At 54.2% G+C, this 14,511-nt stretch overlaps 1 protein-coding gene across 10 annotated transcripts in view; it reads right to left on the bottom strand.

Annotated features, from left to right (window-relative positions):
- LRRFIP2 (LRR binding FLII interacting protein 2) overlaps positions 1 to 12,268 on the bottom strand; it is a 92,594-nt gene extending 80,326 nt beyond the window's left edge. For 2 of the 10 annotated variants that reach the window (XM_074284369.1, XM_074284367.1), the window contains exon 1: positions 11,922 to 12,248. The gene's annotated coding sequence lies outside the window, so the exon portion shown is untranslated. Of the gene's footprint in view, positions 1 to 11,921 lie in introns of all 10 variants that reach the window. The other 8 variants (XM_074284378.1, XM_074284366.1, XM_074284365.1 and 5 more) reach the window with 8 other exon arrangements.
- Positions 12,269 to 14,511: the final 2,243 nt, after the last annotated feature.

Genomic DNA, 14,511 nt, shown 5'->3' with positions numbered 1-14,511 from the left:
GCTACACGGAAAGCTTGCCTTTTATTGGGAAGATGTAAAGTGGCTCTTCATCGGTGCTGACCATGTAAGTATAGAGGAATGAATCACGTTCTGATGTACTGTTCCCTATCCAGCTTGGAGAGCCGGCCTTTTTCCGAGCTAACTCTTTTCCTCATAACTGAGGCTGACTGTGAGTGCACCTCTCTTCAATTCATTATGAATGGTTTGTTTTACCTCCTGGGGAGACACCTCCTGTGGAACTCTCCAGACCAGGGGTTCTCAAACTATGGCCCGCAGGCCAGATGCGGCCCACTGAGGATGTTTATGCAGTCCGCTGGATTATGGCAAAATCAGACCGGAAGTGATATTTGATCAAAACTCAATGCACACTTCCGGCACTGGGCTAAGGAGACAGAGGGTCCGGCCCTCCAACAATCTGAGGGACAGTGGACTGGCCCCCTATTTAAAAAGTTTGAGGACCACTGCTCCAGACCTTGTTTGGCCAAGAGTCCTTCCCCAGCCAAGGCCATGCCCTGCTCCCACTGTTTTGAGCTGATGATCCCTCTCCCTCGAGAACTCCCTTCTCTCCAATTTCTCTTCCTACCCATCCCATGTCTCCTTGGCTAGATTCTCAATCAGGCGCTCACCATGGATGTTCCCCAGGCTTCCTTCCTGGGCCTTGTCTCCCTTCTCCCATTTGAAGGCTGGATGCAGGCGGGCAGGGAGTCTTTCTCTCTCTTATTTGTCTCGCAGGGCTTGACACAGTGCCTGGCACACAACAGGCACTTAATAAATGTCTACTGAATTGAACTGAATCACTGTCCTCCCTTTCATTCTGCTGCAGAAGAGTCAGAACTCCAGGATTCCCAGGCCCAGCTCAGCACCTGGCAAAGAGCTGCTTCTCAGGAAGCTCTTCAGAGTTGGTCCGGGCCTTTCTTCAGCTGCCTGGTTAGTGGTCTGGTTCCCTGGTTCTTTCTGAAGGAAGGCTTTGGGAGGCACAGAATGCCCCATCCTCCAACTCTCCAATCAGAAGGGAAAGGGAGCTGAGAAAGGCTTGAGTGTCCAAAGCAGAATCAATCAGAGATGATGATGAAATTTCAGGCTTTTGGAAAATGGGATCTCAATGTGCACACACAACAATGTCCCAAAGAGCTAACACAAGGCGTTTTTTGGGGGGGAAGGAAGGAGGGATAGTAGCATCTAGGAAAACTCCTTCTTGAAGGAGCAACAATTGAGCTAAGGCTGGAAGAAATCAAGGATTCTAAGATTCTATGTTGGAGGTGAGGAGGGAATGCATTCCAAGCCCAAGAGACAGCCTTTGCAAAGGCAAAGAATTAGGAGATGGAACCCAGCTGGGACAACTTGGCTGTCCCACGAGAATGCAGCGAGGAGAAGGGCCCGATACAAGAGCCTCTGGCAGCTAAATGAAGGGGGTCGTAGCTGAAAAGGGCTGTAGGGAGGCTGCTGTGTGATGTCACCAAGAAAGCTCAGAAGGGCAGGTGAAGCAGAGGGAACAGCCAGGGCCGGCTTCCATCACCCAGCCAGGGAAGAACATTAGTGGCTATGGGAGATACGAACCGATGCAAAGAGCATGTAGCAGGTTGAGCCAGGAGGCTGCCTGGAATGGGAATGGAAAAAACAACCAACTCCAAATCAGCCAAACTGAACGTCTCCAAGGCACGTAACACAAGCTGGGTCCCAAAGAAGTGGGGGGGGAACCCCTGGGTCCACAGGGTGGATCTTCAGATAAAGCATTTAATTTGTTTAACGTGGCCCTTAGGTCTCACTCATTCCTCTTTTGGAAAAACTGTCATGAAGAAAGGTCTCTGGGAAGGCAGGAGAGGGACACAACTAAATCTAAGCTATCCATAAGACTGTCTGACTAACATTTAAGAGCCTCCAAAGACGGGAATCCAGGTGTGCTGCTGCCAAGCCCAGGCCTTGGCGCTGTGCCGTCCTCTGCCAGCCCTCATGTCGTCATTTGTTTTGAAAGTCCGGAAGGAACACGTCATGGATATTCCTTCTCTGGATTCTGGCTGTCCCCATGCTTGTAGCCCTCTGAACTGGCTCAAAGTGTCAAGAGGTCAGAGAACAGGCGGCAGCTGACCTTTCTTTCACCCACCTACATGTAGCACCCCTAACCCACAGGCACTAGGCCTGGGCTTGACCCCCAAGCATCCTCTTGGCCGAGACCCTCAATCTTTTGGGACCAACTGTCAAAGAAGGCAATTGGGCCAAACGACCTGGGAGGTCCCGTTAGCCCTAAATTAGCCCACGATCACAAGAGCTAGCACTTATAGGGGATTTTAAGGATTTCAAAGCAGCAGACATAATACGTTATCTCACAATTCTGTGACATACCACTATCCCCATTTTATGGATGAGGACAGTAAGGCAGATGGGGAAATGAGCTGCCCAGGGTCCTGTAGCTGCTGGGAGGCACAGGGTGATTTCAGGTTTTCCAGATTCCAGCCCAGCCCAGGGCCACCTTGCTGAAGAATGTCGGCTGGAATGAGTCACTGAACAATGGGTGATTCTGCCATCCCTGCCCCTTCTCAGCCCCATTCTGGTTTCATCAAGGATCTTCTAAATATCCTGTTCTCGCCTCCAGACTCTCAGGCTGACCCATTGGGCCCTTCTGGGTCACTGAGCACTCTTCCCCTCTCAAGATGAGAGTAACTCCTGAAATCCATCCTGCTGCCTTCCCAACTGTCTGAAAGTGGAAGGCGTTCTTTCTCATGCAACCCTCTTATAAATGCCTTCACTAGTAAATATTTAATCTGGATTTTCTTCATACTGGCTCCTTTCACTCTGCTTACTCCAGTCATGGCTCAGACTGGGAAGGGAGCTCAGAGGCAGGGATCTCGCTGACTCCCCACTTCAGGATCCTCCTTCATTCTACTGCCAGGGACCATCCCAAGTCTGATCCTGCACCCCTTCCCACCGCCCCAATTGCACAAACCCAGAGCCTCTCTAGGACTCCAGGAGCAAAGACTAAGCCCTGCTTGGCTTTCCAAGTGCTTCCATCCTTTCTTTTCTTCCCTCCCTGGTAACCTTCACCTCAGACCTTTCACCTTTAGCTCCCATTGAGCCCTTCTCATCATCCACTCCTGACTTTATGGCTTCCCTCAAGACTCAACTAAAGTGTCTCCCCTCCATCCTGGTGGATCATCTCCAAAGGATGCTATCTGTAGTGAGGGCACGTATGGTTCACCTTGATCAGACACGGTGGTCTGCATGTTACAATCCTCACACCTCCCACTCCGTTAGCCCGGGAGCTCCCTGAAAGCAGCCTTTCTGCCTTTTTTGTCCTTAATGATGAGCACAGTGCCTAACACACAGTAGGCACTTACTAAGTGCTTCTTAACCTGACACTCAACAACAGTCACCCAGCTGTTGCAGGAAGATTTTGACTACTACAACACATGGCACACTGTTCAGCCACTCATGATCATGCCCTCATGATCCCCTGTATCATGCCCACGGGGTCTTGTTGATAAAAGTATGGGAATGCTTTGCCCTTTCCTTCTCCTGGATTAAGGCAAATAGGTGAAATGCCTTGCCCAGCTGGTCATATTTGAACTTGGGTCTTCCTGACTCGAGGCCCAGTGCCGTACCCACTAAGCCGCCTTGCTGTCTTTATGGCCCAGAGTAAGTGCTTATAAATGGCTGTGGGTTGACTAATTCTATTTGACTTTGTTAACTCCTAGTCAGGGACTGAACAAATAAAACTCCTCTCACCCAGGGCATGGACGCAGCATCAAAAAGTGCTCAATCAGTGCTCTGACAACCAGGATTCTGTAGCACTTCCCCCCAACCCCATGACCCTCCCAAGATGCATCTAACGGAGGTCCCTCATTCAGAGAATGTGGTTTTAATTCCAATTTTCTAAAACAAGGGCCCTTAACCCGGGACCAGGAGCCTTTTAAAAAGTTTTAGCCAAGTCCATTTCTCAGTAATTGGGCGCCTTTGTAACCCCATATATTTATTATGCATTTAAAAGCATTACTCAGAGAAGTAACCACAAGTTTTATTATACTACCAAAGGTCCGCTGTGTAAATGCAGAAGCTAAGGTTTGTTCTAGGTTTCCCAAACATACTCATGCTATGGTCGTCGGCGTTCAAGACTCTCCCCCTTTCTCCCCCCATCTAATGTGAAATAGAAATTAATTTTTGGAACATTTCAAAAAGATAACTGACTTATTTACCAAGTAACCATTCACGACACACCATCCTTCCTAGAGAAGCTCCTTGTAGTTCTCAGGGGGAAGAAGCCCTGGTTTACATGTAGATTATAAACTGCCCCAGCCCATTCGGGGACAGAGGCAAAACCCAGAGATGTGACATGTGGAGAGAAGCTGCCCTTGCCACCCACCTGCCCAGTCTGCCGATCAGTCCATGAAATCAGTTCACTCCAGTTCTACACTTGCCAGTAAGTACCAATTGATCCAAGATTGTCCCTCCCAGTTTCTTTCCCACATTCCCTTGGTCTTACTCACTCCTTCTTTTAACATGTGTGTGTGTGTGTGTGTGTGTGTGAGAGAGAGAGAGAGAGAGAGAGAGAGAGAGAGAGAGAGAGAGAGAGAGAGAGAGAGAGAGAGAGAGAGAGAGAGAGAGAGAGAGAGAGGGAGAAATAAGAAAAAGACAGTGGGACTTAAGCTCCTGTTTGAGTGAGTGTTTGATGGTTAACTCAAACACCAGAGAGCAAGAGATAAAGACAGAGACAGAGAGAAAACCACATCTATCATTTGAAATAGGTTGTATCTATATTTACATGGATATCTATAAACATTGTATAGATACAGTGTTTCAGTTCTCCAAAGGCGCGTGTACACACACACACACACACACACACACACACACACACACACACACCCAGATGGTGGACAGCATAAGTACTACTATCTCTGATTTGCAGAGAAGGAAACGGGTTCAAATCTGTTAAGAGTCTTGCCCAAGGTCTCATAGCCCATAAATGGGGAAGTGAAATTTGGCCCTTTTAGCTCAGGGTCATCACGGCCTTAACTATCCCAAATCACCCAAAGTCTACAATGCCCCAATTCACTGTAAAAAGAATTACTTTTAGCTTAAAATAAACTATTCCAAGATCCCTCCTGTCACTGTGGTTCCACCAGGAAGTGGGAGTAGAAGGCGGGCCAATGGAGTCCCCCTGGAGGAGGTGACTCAGTAAATGCATCCAAAACACCCCAAAGATCCTGGGCCTTCCCTGCCCCTATCCTCCCGGCACTGATGCTCCACAGGGGGAGGCCATGCCAGCTGGGCTCCAGCGCTTAGGAGGAGCGCTCTTTGCCTGTCACTGGCACAGTGACACGCACACACAGACACACGGGTACCCGAGCACCCCCCGACATGAGATGACACAGAGTTTCACAAGCCTAGAGCCCGCTGCACTTTAAATGCTTTGCTCCTCATTCTGAAGTCACAACTAGTCTTGGAGGGAGAGGGCAAGGGCTTGAGGGGTGCTCCCCGGGCCACTCACTGGCCTGCCCTCTTCCTGGGGGAGGGCCCCTCCATGGCTTGTCACCCCCATGATAAAGGTGGGGAGGAGAGTCCGGTGGGAGTAGCCCAAAGCCAGCAGGAGGAACTGAGGCTCCCAAGGAAGGGGAGTCTCAGGGATGAAGCTTGTTTGCACATGGAACTTGGCAAAGGGCCTGCACCAGCCCATCCAAGGCGGGAGCCCTGAACCTTGGTCCCGAGGAAGGGTGGAGCAGGGGTGCCCCGACAGCTTTTCTCCACCTTCCCTCTCTCCATGCCTCCCTCCCTTCCAGAGAGAACTTTAAACCAAGGCGTCCCGCGGATGTTGCCTCTCCACACAACACCAAGGGACCCAGACCCCCCAGGAGAAGCCAGAGCTGGACCCAGCTGGTTCTCACCCTGAAGGACCCTAAGAAAGCCTGGGACTCCAATTCTGTGATTAGTCCATGAAGCGGGGCCCGGGGTTCTGCTCTAAGCAACGGATCTATGAGGAAGTCCAAACCAGCCTCAATCCTGAAGGGGCTCCCACCACACTCATGGACACTGCGCTTAACACAGACTCTTAACCCTGTTTTATAGATAAGGAAACTGAGGCGGAGGGAGCCTGACAATCCGGCAATCCCAGGGCTCTCAGCCCTGGCCTTGGGCAGCCTCACTCTTGTCCAGGACACGACAAGACCAACTTCTGAGATGCAAGGAGAGTGGCGCTGGGGCGTGGGGAAGGCTTCTGGAGGAAAGGGACCTGAAAGAGCTGGGGAGGCAGGAATCCCTGCAACTCCTCCAACCCCACTAGCACTTAGGAAAGCCTCCAGACGGTCATCAATGTTGGGCTGGAGACCTCCCTATTCATGCAAGCCCACTGGGAAGTGGAATCTCTCTGCCTCAGTTCCGACACCCGTAAAGTATTCAAGACTGGATCACAACAGGATTCAGCCGGGCCCTAGCGTCTGCTTTGCTACATACAATAAAACTTTAAAATTGATAAACCTTTCTTAGCTCAAGGACCACAAGAAAAGAGGCTGGGGTTGCATCTAGCTGGTAGGGCCATAGTTTGCTGACCTCTGGACCAGAGCCAGATGACCTCTAAAATTGTTTCCTCCTCAAAATCCATGATCTTAGGGGCCCTACATTTACTCAGTAGTGGTCACCAGAGGAGGAGCAGAAGTAATAACAGTAAAGCAAGCTTCCTTGTGCATGCCCAGCTGTGCCAGGCTGGGGGACTGCCCTGCCATGACAAAGGGAGAAAGAGGCTGGACCCTACTGGAGGGCGCCAAGGGCTGAAGGAAACTTCATGCTTTCCTAAAACGAAACATCCCAATAAGCTCACCAACTGCCCAGGGGCACTGAGGTAAAATGGCAGTACCCTGCCAACCCAGGGGAAGGATCTGTGAAGCTGGGGGGAGGTCTGGGCCCTGTACCTCCACACCCAGGCTCACTCTGGGATAGCAGGTGGCCTTCCGATGGATTGAGGAATGGGGTGACTCAAGATGAACCACTGGTGGGGATCTTCATGGCACCATAAACAACACAAAAGTACCCGGGTCTGACAGTTTTGAGGCTCCTGGGATCACAGATCCAAAGAGTGGTGCTGAGTGAAGGGGCTGGAGACACAAAGACCAGAATTCCAATCCAGCCTCAGATACTTCCTAGCTGGGGGACTGTGAGTAGCTCACTTAACTACGGGCTGCCTCAGTTTCCTGGCCTATAAAATGGGTTAATAATAACACCCATCTCCCAGAGTTGTTGTAAAGCTGACATGAGACAAAGTCTGTAAAGTGCCTGACATAGTGCCTGGTACCTCATAGGGCATCATAAATGCTTCCAAGGGATATGCCCAAAGTCAAATGTCCAGTGACTCCAGGGCAAGGAAGGATCTGCATCCTCCCGGCAGAGTCTGTCCTGGTGTCTCCCACCTAAGTAAGGACGCTCCAATGTGGACCCCAGTCTCAGTTCCATCTGTCCTGTGGATATAGAATATATATTTATTTTACACTTTCTTTAAAGTTGCTTCCAGGAGCACTTGGCCCATCTCAGGTTTCACACGCTCCCTCGCTTCCTTCAAGGCTCAGCTACGACCACCTCCTACAGCAAGTGTTCTGGAGCACCTCTCCCTTCCCACCGGGAGATAAGAAGCTCTCCTCAGTTCCACGGCATTTTATTTGCACTTTTCCTTCCCATTTACTTCACTGATCCTTAGGTGGATATTTGTTTTCCAATTAAATCAATTCAACAATTCAGTGGGTGCTTACTGTTAGAAGAGTAAAGTGACTTCCATAAAATCTATGGCTGCTCTTGGGAATCCCCTCAAACACCAGCAATGTAGCCCTAAGGCCTGGCTGCCCTTGGCCCTAAGTACTGCTATCACCTGAAGCTTGGTTCAGCTTTAATTTCCTCTCATTGAATTGGAAAGCACTTCATCTAGTTCCTTTTCCTATAAGAATCCTGTCTAACAGAACTAAAGGACCTGGGCTCATAACAGCACCTTTCGAGTCACGACATTGGGATTACTCGGCCCTCGGCAGGGTGAAAAGCAGCTGTTGTCCGTCACGAAGTCAGTCGGCCTGGCAGGACGTGCGGGTCCTGGGGACGCTCAGAACGGGCCTTCCCCAGGACGGAGCTCTCCTCTGGGAGGAGCAGCTGTACCTCTTGCCATTCCAGGCAGAGAAGCTCACACTGCAGGCAGAAGGCTCCTCCCGGCCTGTGCACGCTGGCCATCTCCCCCAACTTCCATTCGCTCTCCTTACAAATACTTAAACAGTAGAAGGGAAACCACAGAGACCCAGAGCCACAAAAGTGGGCCCCCTTTCTCCCCCACAAGCAGGGCTCTGGAGACTCCTGCCCCCAGACCACAGGCCTTCCTGCCCTGACCATGGGGCCCTGCCAGATTACAGTGTGTGGTAGGGCCTGTCAGCAGCTCTTCCACAAATGCCTCCCAGAGAGCCCATGGGAATTCTCCGATAAGGGCCAGGCCCAAGTCCTTAGTGCTCCGTCACCACCAAACTCGGCTTAACCACTTCTTTTCTGGCTTTTTAAATGTCCTGAAATTCCAGCCGGGGCTCCCAGTGCCCTCTACCACCCAGTTCAAGAGCTCTAGAGACCGAGAGGGGCCGGATGTGGAGGGTCAGGGCTTGCCAGGGACATGGCAGACCTGCATCCCAGTCTGAAGCCGGTGCATGATCCAGGAAGGAATGGAGAGTGGGAACAAAGGGCATATGCTCTACTAATTACACAGCCTCCTTCATTCCCTCAACCACTCTACAAGCATTGAGGCCCTACTGTGTGACAGGCACACAGTATACAGACATGCAAAAAAAAGTCAAAGGCTTTAAACTAAAAGAAGTCTCAGAGCTCAGTGTCCTCCTCCTTCATCTTATGGCCCAGGAGTTCAGGGAGTAGCCCCCACACAAACCCTGGTAGGACTCAAACTCAGATCCCTTCAAACAGAGCAGCCCCCTCCCCCACACTGTCTGCTCAAAAGGAGTTTACACTTGTTCTAGATGGAGAGAAGCAGGAACCCATTAAGATCCAAACCACAGACAAGGTGGGGGCGGGAGGAAGAGGTCAGCATCAGCCTCCTGGGGAAGCCGTCTCTGCTAGGCCGGGAAGGAAGGATTCTCCTGGCAGACTTCAGGAGGAAAAGCCATCCAAGCAGGACAGTCAGGGGGCCAATGAGTGAACTTCACAGGAATTAAAGGCGCACCCCACATCTCACCAGTCCCTTTGCTGGGTCTATAAAACCCTAAGAAGGTTTACAAATAAAGGCCAAACGTCCCTTTGACGTTTCAGGGATTCTGGTTTGAGGCAGAGTTCCCCAATGAGATCCCTGATAAGGAAGTTCCCATATAACCCAGCACCGATAGCAGCACTCGGGTGGGAGGAGAGGATTGAAACAAAGTCGGGCTACACGGATGGAGGATCTCACTTGGCTGAGACCCAGAGGAAGGGGAGGGCTGCCAGGACCCCAAGGGCCCGCCAGGAACCCTGCCCAGTCACGAGGGGGAGCGCTCCCAGACAGTGCAAAGGCATCATTTTCGGACCTGGCAAACTGTCGCCCCCTCCTTTCCGTTTGCTTTTCTTACTCTTGTTATATGGGATGGCCCTCTGGGAGGGGAATGAGAGGGACACGGGAGAAATCTCAGAAATGTGAAACCGAAAGACAGCAATAAAAAGATTTCCTAAACGAAAACATACACCGTGTCTTATAATTAAAATTAAACTGCTCTTTAAGAAGTGAGCACCTCTTTTAGAAGAACTACATTATACTGCCTACCCAGAAGAGAAGAGAATCCCAGGAGGCTGAGGCCCCCAAGCCGCCACCCGGCGCCTTCCCCTCTTGTTCCGATCTGCTCCTCAGCCAAACGGAGGGGGGAGAGGAAGGACCGGCTCCTTCCAATTTCAAATTCTGTGGATCACCGAAAGCATGACTGCGGAAATCACATGACCAAATTTTACTTTTTTATTGAAGAGGAGAAAGGTGAAGGATGTAAAACTATTTCCCAGAGTTCCACTACCAAACCTGGGTTACACAACTGGGCCCGTACCTGATGATGAGGACCGAGGCCCCCCGCGGGCCCCTCGCTCCTGCTGCCCCTCAGAGGACTCCCCCCACCGAGAAGAGCCACTCTGTGGGGGCTGCTCGCCTGTGACCCCTCCCGATCCCTTCCAGGCCAGGGGCCTGTGTGAATCGGGTGGCCCAGACAATGACAGCGCGCCATGGCTTCCCGGAGGAGGCGGCAGAAGGGGCCGGGCTGGAGGGGGCGGTGCCCAAGGCTGGAAGGACAGGAGGCTAAGCCCGGCTTCAAATGCCAAGCGGCAGCACTTCCCCTGGCTCGGGCAGCACCTGCCTGGTCACTCCTCCCATGCGGACGGGACGGGTTTCAGAGGCCCGAGACAGGCTGGGAAAGGAAGCGGGCGGCGGGGACCGTGCAGCCCAGAAGCCGCGGGGCTGAGAGAGGCCGGAGCGCCCAGGACGCAGCCCACGACCCGGCTGCCGGGCTCGGCCCAGGGTTAGGAGAGTTAAGGAAAGAAAAAAGGAGGCAGCACTCTGCCCTCCCTCCATGGATCTCGCCCAGGTCCCTTCTCTTCAAGTAGAAATCGATTCTCGCCTCTGAGCAGTAAAGTTTCTAAAAGTCTGGGAGAGGAGCCCCCTGGTGCTATTTAGGGCAGCGGGTGGCCTGGAGTCAGGGAGAACTGAGTGCGAATCCAACCACTGCCCGGTCGTCTGTTTGCCCATCTGTGAAATGGGCTGAGAAGAGGCCGGCTCCAGCATCTCAGGGAGAGGCCGCAGAGCCAGGGGGAGCTGCCGGAGGGCGGGGGCTCCTGGGCCACCTCTGACACACAGTAAGAGAGTCCCCTCTGGGGCGCCCCTCCCCGCTGTCCCCGCAGGGAGGACCCCCCCCAGTGACATCCGGGCCCCGAGTGTTAGCGGTGGGGTGGGGGAGGGGGGGAGCCCGCACTATCCTCTCCAGCACTTGGGAAGCCAGGCCGAGTCCTCCTCCCCTCCCCCTGGCACTCCGAGGAGGGCTCCGGGCACCAATCACTTTCTTTTTTTAAGGCTCTGCTTAGTCAGACGGGGCTCCCGCAGGAAAGGCTCGGGTTTGGGAGGGGGCCGGTCCCGGGCGCGTCCTTCCGCGCCCTTGCTCACTTCTCCGGCCGGTGGCCTCAGGGAGCGGGGGCTCCTCTGCCCCCCTTCCCCCCCCCCCCCCCCCCCCCGCCTATGGGGGAGACGGGAGTCCGGGGCTGAGCGGCCGGTGCCGGGACACAAAGTAACCACCCGGAGCCGGGGAAGCCCCAGCAGCGCCCTCACCCCCAGACCGCTGGGGAGAAGGGGGGCTGCCGGAGCGCCCTCCTCACAGAAGCACCCTGTGCAGGCGGAGGTCCGCCCCCCTCCGGCCCGCTCGGCCCTTATGGACCCCCTACTGTGTGCCCTGCAGCAGGGGCCGGCAGGCCGGAGAGGGCAGCCCTGGCACCTCTGGGCAGTTGCCAAGAACTCCCTCAGCCGGAGTTTGGCCAAGGGCCCTGGCCCGAAGTCACGGGGGAGGGGAGGCCGGGCAGGAGACCCCCAGAGATCTGCCTGGCGGGTCGGGGGGCCGCGGTGGGCAAAGGCCCGGCGGTGGGAAACGTGGCCCCAAGTTGTTCGGCTAAGAGTTTAGCCGGCGGGGGTCCCGGCGAGTCACTCATCAACTTTCCGCCTCCAAAGCCCGGAGCCGGCTGAAAACGGGCCGGGACACAACAAAGGGCGGCCTGGGCGCGGGGTACCCCGCCCCGCCCGGCCCGGGCCCCACCTGACCCTCGGTCTCTCCCCGGGAATGGGGCCGTAACCCCTCGGCAGGCGGGTCCCCGTCCCGGCCTCTCCCACCCAGGGCTCTCCGGGCTCCAGCGCCTGGCGCACGGTACGGCGGGGGCTGGGACCTGGCGGCTGGAAGCGGGGCCGGCCCGGGCCTTACCTGAGGCGGCGGGGGTAGCGGGTGCGGGGCAGGAGGGGCTGCGCCCCGGCCCGGCCCCGGCCCCCGCCCCCGCCCCAGCCCAGCCCGGGCCCCAGGCGGCCGGACGAGCGGCCCCACAGTCCGCCGGGCGGCTCGGGCGCAGGCGCAGACGCCGGGCCGGGGTCCGGGTCAGGGGCCGGGGGTCGGGGTCAAGCGAGCTCGGTCTGTCTTCCGTCCTCCTCCCCTTCTCTCGTCTCCCTCCTCCTCCTCCTCGTTTTCCACCGCCTCCTCCTCCTCCTCTTCCTCGGGGCAGCGGTGGCGGCGGCGGCGGCGGCAGCGGGAAGCCGGGAGCGGGGGCGGGGCTCGCCGGGAGGGGCGGGGCCGGTCAGGGTCAGGGGCGGGGCCGGGCCAGCGCGCTTTCGCCCAGAGGTCAGCGGGGCAGTTACCCGGATGCACTTGCGGCCCCGCCCCCGCCCAGCCCGGAGGGGAGGTGGGAGTGCAGGAAGGAGGCGGGGAGGAGAGAAGGGAGTGCCAGGCCGAAGGATGGGCGGGGCTAGAGAAAGGGCTGGCAGACGGAGGGACTCCGTGGGCTGGAAGGGGGCCCCCTAGGGAACAGGCTGACCCAGGAGGGGCCTGACCCTCGCCATCTCCCGGCTGGAGGGGGAGGGGACCCCCTCCCGGAAGCCCGAACTCCTCCCAGGTGCGGCCCGGGAGCTGGGACCTCCCGCGGTGATTGAGGGCGTGGGCCCTCTGCATGCCGGCTCCTCCCTCAGACTGGGAGCTTCCTGAGGGCAGGCCCGTTTCCTCCCCTTCCCCCTCCCCAGCCCAGAACCCTTTGCCTGGGACCTAGTTGGCGCTTCCTGAGCGCGTGGTGATTGTGTGGATACAAGGCGAGGACTTAATAAATGCCGGGCCAGCTGCAGGGCCAGACTCCTGACGTCACCTCCGAAGCCGGGTGTATAGTCCCTGCAGGAGCGCAGAACAGGGTCTATTCCAGCTGCTGGTCGGCGCCCCCTCCCACTGCGGGCTAAGAAGACAAGGGCCCGGGCCTAAGTAAAGTGTATCCCGGGCCCGGGCCTAAGTAAAGTGTATCCCGGGCCCGGGCCGCGGGCCTTCGGCGTGGCAAGGAAAGCGCAAGGCTGTCAGTGTCCCGCGCCTGGGCCCGGGCCTAAGTAAAGTGTATCCCGGGCCCGGGCCGCGGGCCTTCGGCGTGGCAAGGAAAGCGCAAGGCTGTCAGTGTCCCGCGCCTGGGCCCGGGGGCTGCGGGCTCGGGCGAGGATTTCGGAGCGTCATCCGTAGCCAGCCCGGTCTTCTCTCTTTGTGGTTAAAAAAGCAACTGTTTCAATAGAGGAGAATGAAAAAGGGCCTTTCCCAACTTAACCGGGGAGAAATTCTTAACCAGCCGGGACACAAATGAATTACGAACCACAAAACGGATTATTTTGCCAATATGGAGATGAAAGCCTTGGAGAGATAAAGGCAATAAGATGAAAGGGGGGGGGCGGGGGCTAAACATTCCCATTCAACCTCTGACAGAAATCTGACGTCAAACATCGGTAGAGAGCTGGTGAGATCTGCGGCATGACGAGCGCTCTCCTTCAGATACAAGTCAAGTCTGACAGTTTTCAAAAGAAGAAATACAAACTATCCACAACCTTCTGGAAAATTCTCTCACTCGCTAATAAAGAAGTTAAAACAAAATCAATGATGGACGGATCAGCTACACCCAGAGAAGGAACACTGGGAAATGAGTGTGAACTGTTTGCAGTTTTGTTCTCCTTCCCAGGTTATATTTTTACCTTCTGAATCCAATTCTTCCTGTTCAACAACAACAAAAAATATGTAATACAATGTATACACATTAATGTGCCTAGGATTTAACATGTATGGGACTGCCTGCCATGGAAGGGGGTGGAGGGAAGGAGGGGAAATTCGGAACAGAAGGGAGTGCAAGGGATAATGCTGTAAAAAAAAGTACCTTTGCATATGTACTGTCAATAAAAATTTATTAAAAAAAAAATCTCCTGTAACACACATCAGACGGGGAAAGATGAGAAAAAAAAAAAGCCAGTTTTGACAGAGCGATGGGAAAATAGGCACATTCATTCTTTGCTATTGCCAGTTTTAACAATGTCTGGGTTGATCAATTCTGAACAAATCTCAAAGCTTCTGTTAGGGATCTGAAAGTTATATCGTGTAGGGTTTTTTTGTTTGTTTTTGTTTTGAGACATATAATATACACCTATGTATGGTTTTGTTCCGTTTTCAATTGTGTCCAACTCTTCATGACCCCACTTGGAGATGTCTTGGCAAAGATACTCATTTTACAGGTGAAGAAACTGAGGCAAACAGGGTTAAGAGACTTGCCCAGAGTCACACAGCTAGGAAGTGTCTGAAGCTGGATTTGAACTCAGGACACTGAGTCTTCCTAATTCCTCCATATCCTATAGCACTGCCTAACTCCATGAATATGTAAATATACACACATATGTAGTATATATACATTTATATATAAATGGAGAGAGAGATTCAGAGAAAGGGACACAGAAAAAGAGAGAAATAGGAGGAACAAGGAGCGGAAGGGGGAAAAAGAAAGCATGAGCTGTCTGCC

Source organism: Sminthopsis crassicaudata, chromosome 1 (genome assembly GCF_048593235.1).
Source record: "Sminthopsis crassicaudata isolate SCR6 chromosome 1, ASM4859323v1, whole genome shotgun sequence".
NCBI classification, from domain to species: domain Eukaryota; kingdom Metazoa; phylum Chordata; class Mammalia; order Dasyuromorphia; family Dasyuridae; genus Sminthopsis; species Sminthopsis crassicaudata.
This window is presented reverse-complemented; position numbering and strand designations above follow the sequence as displayed.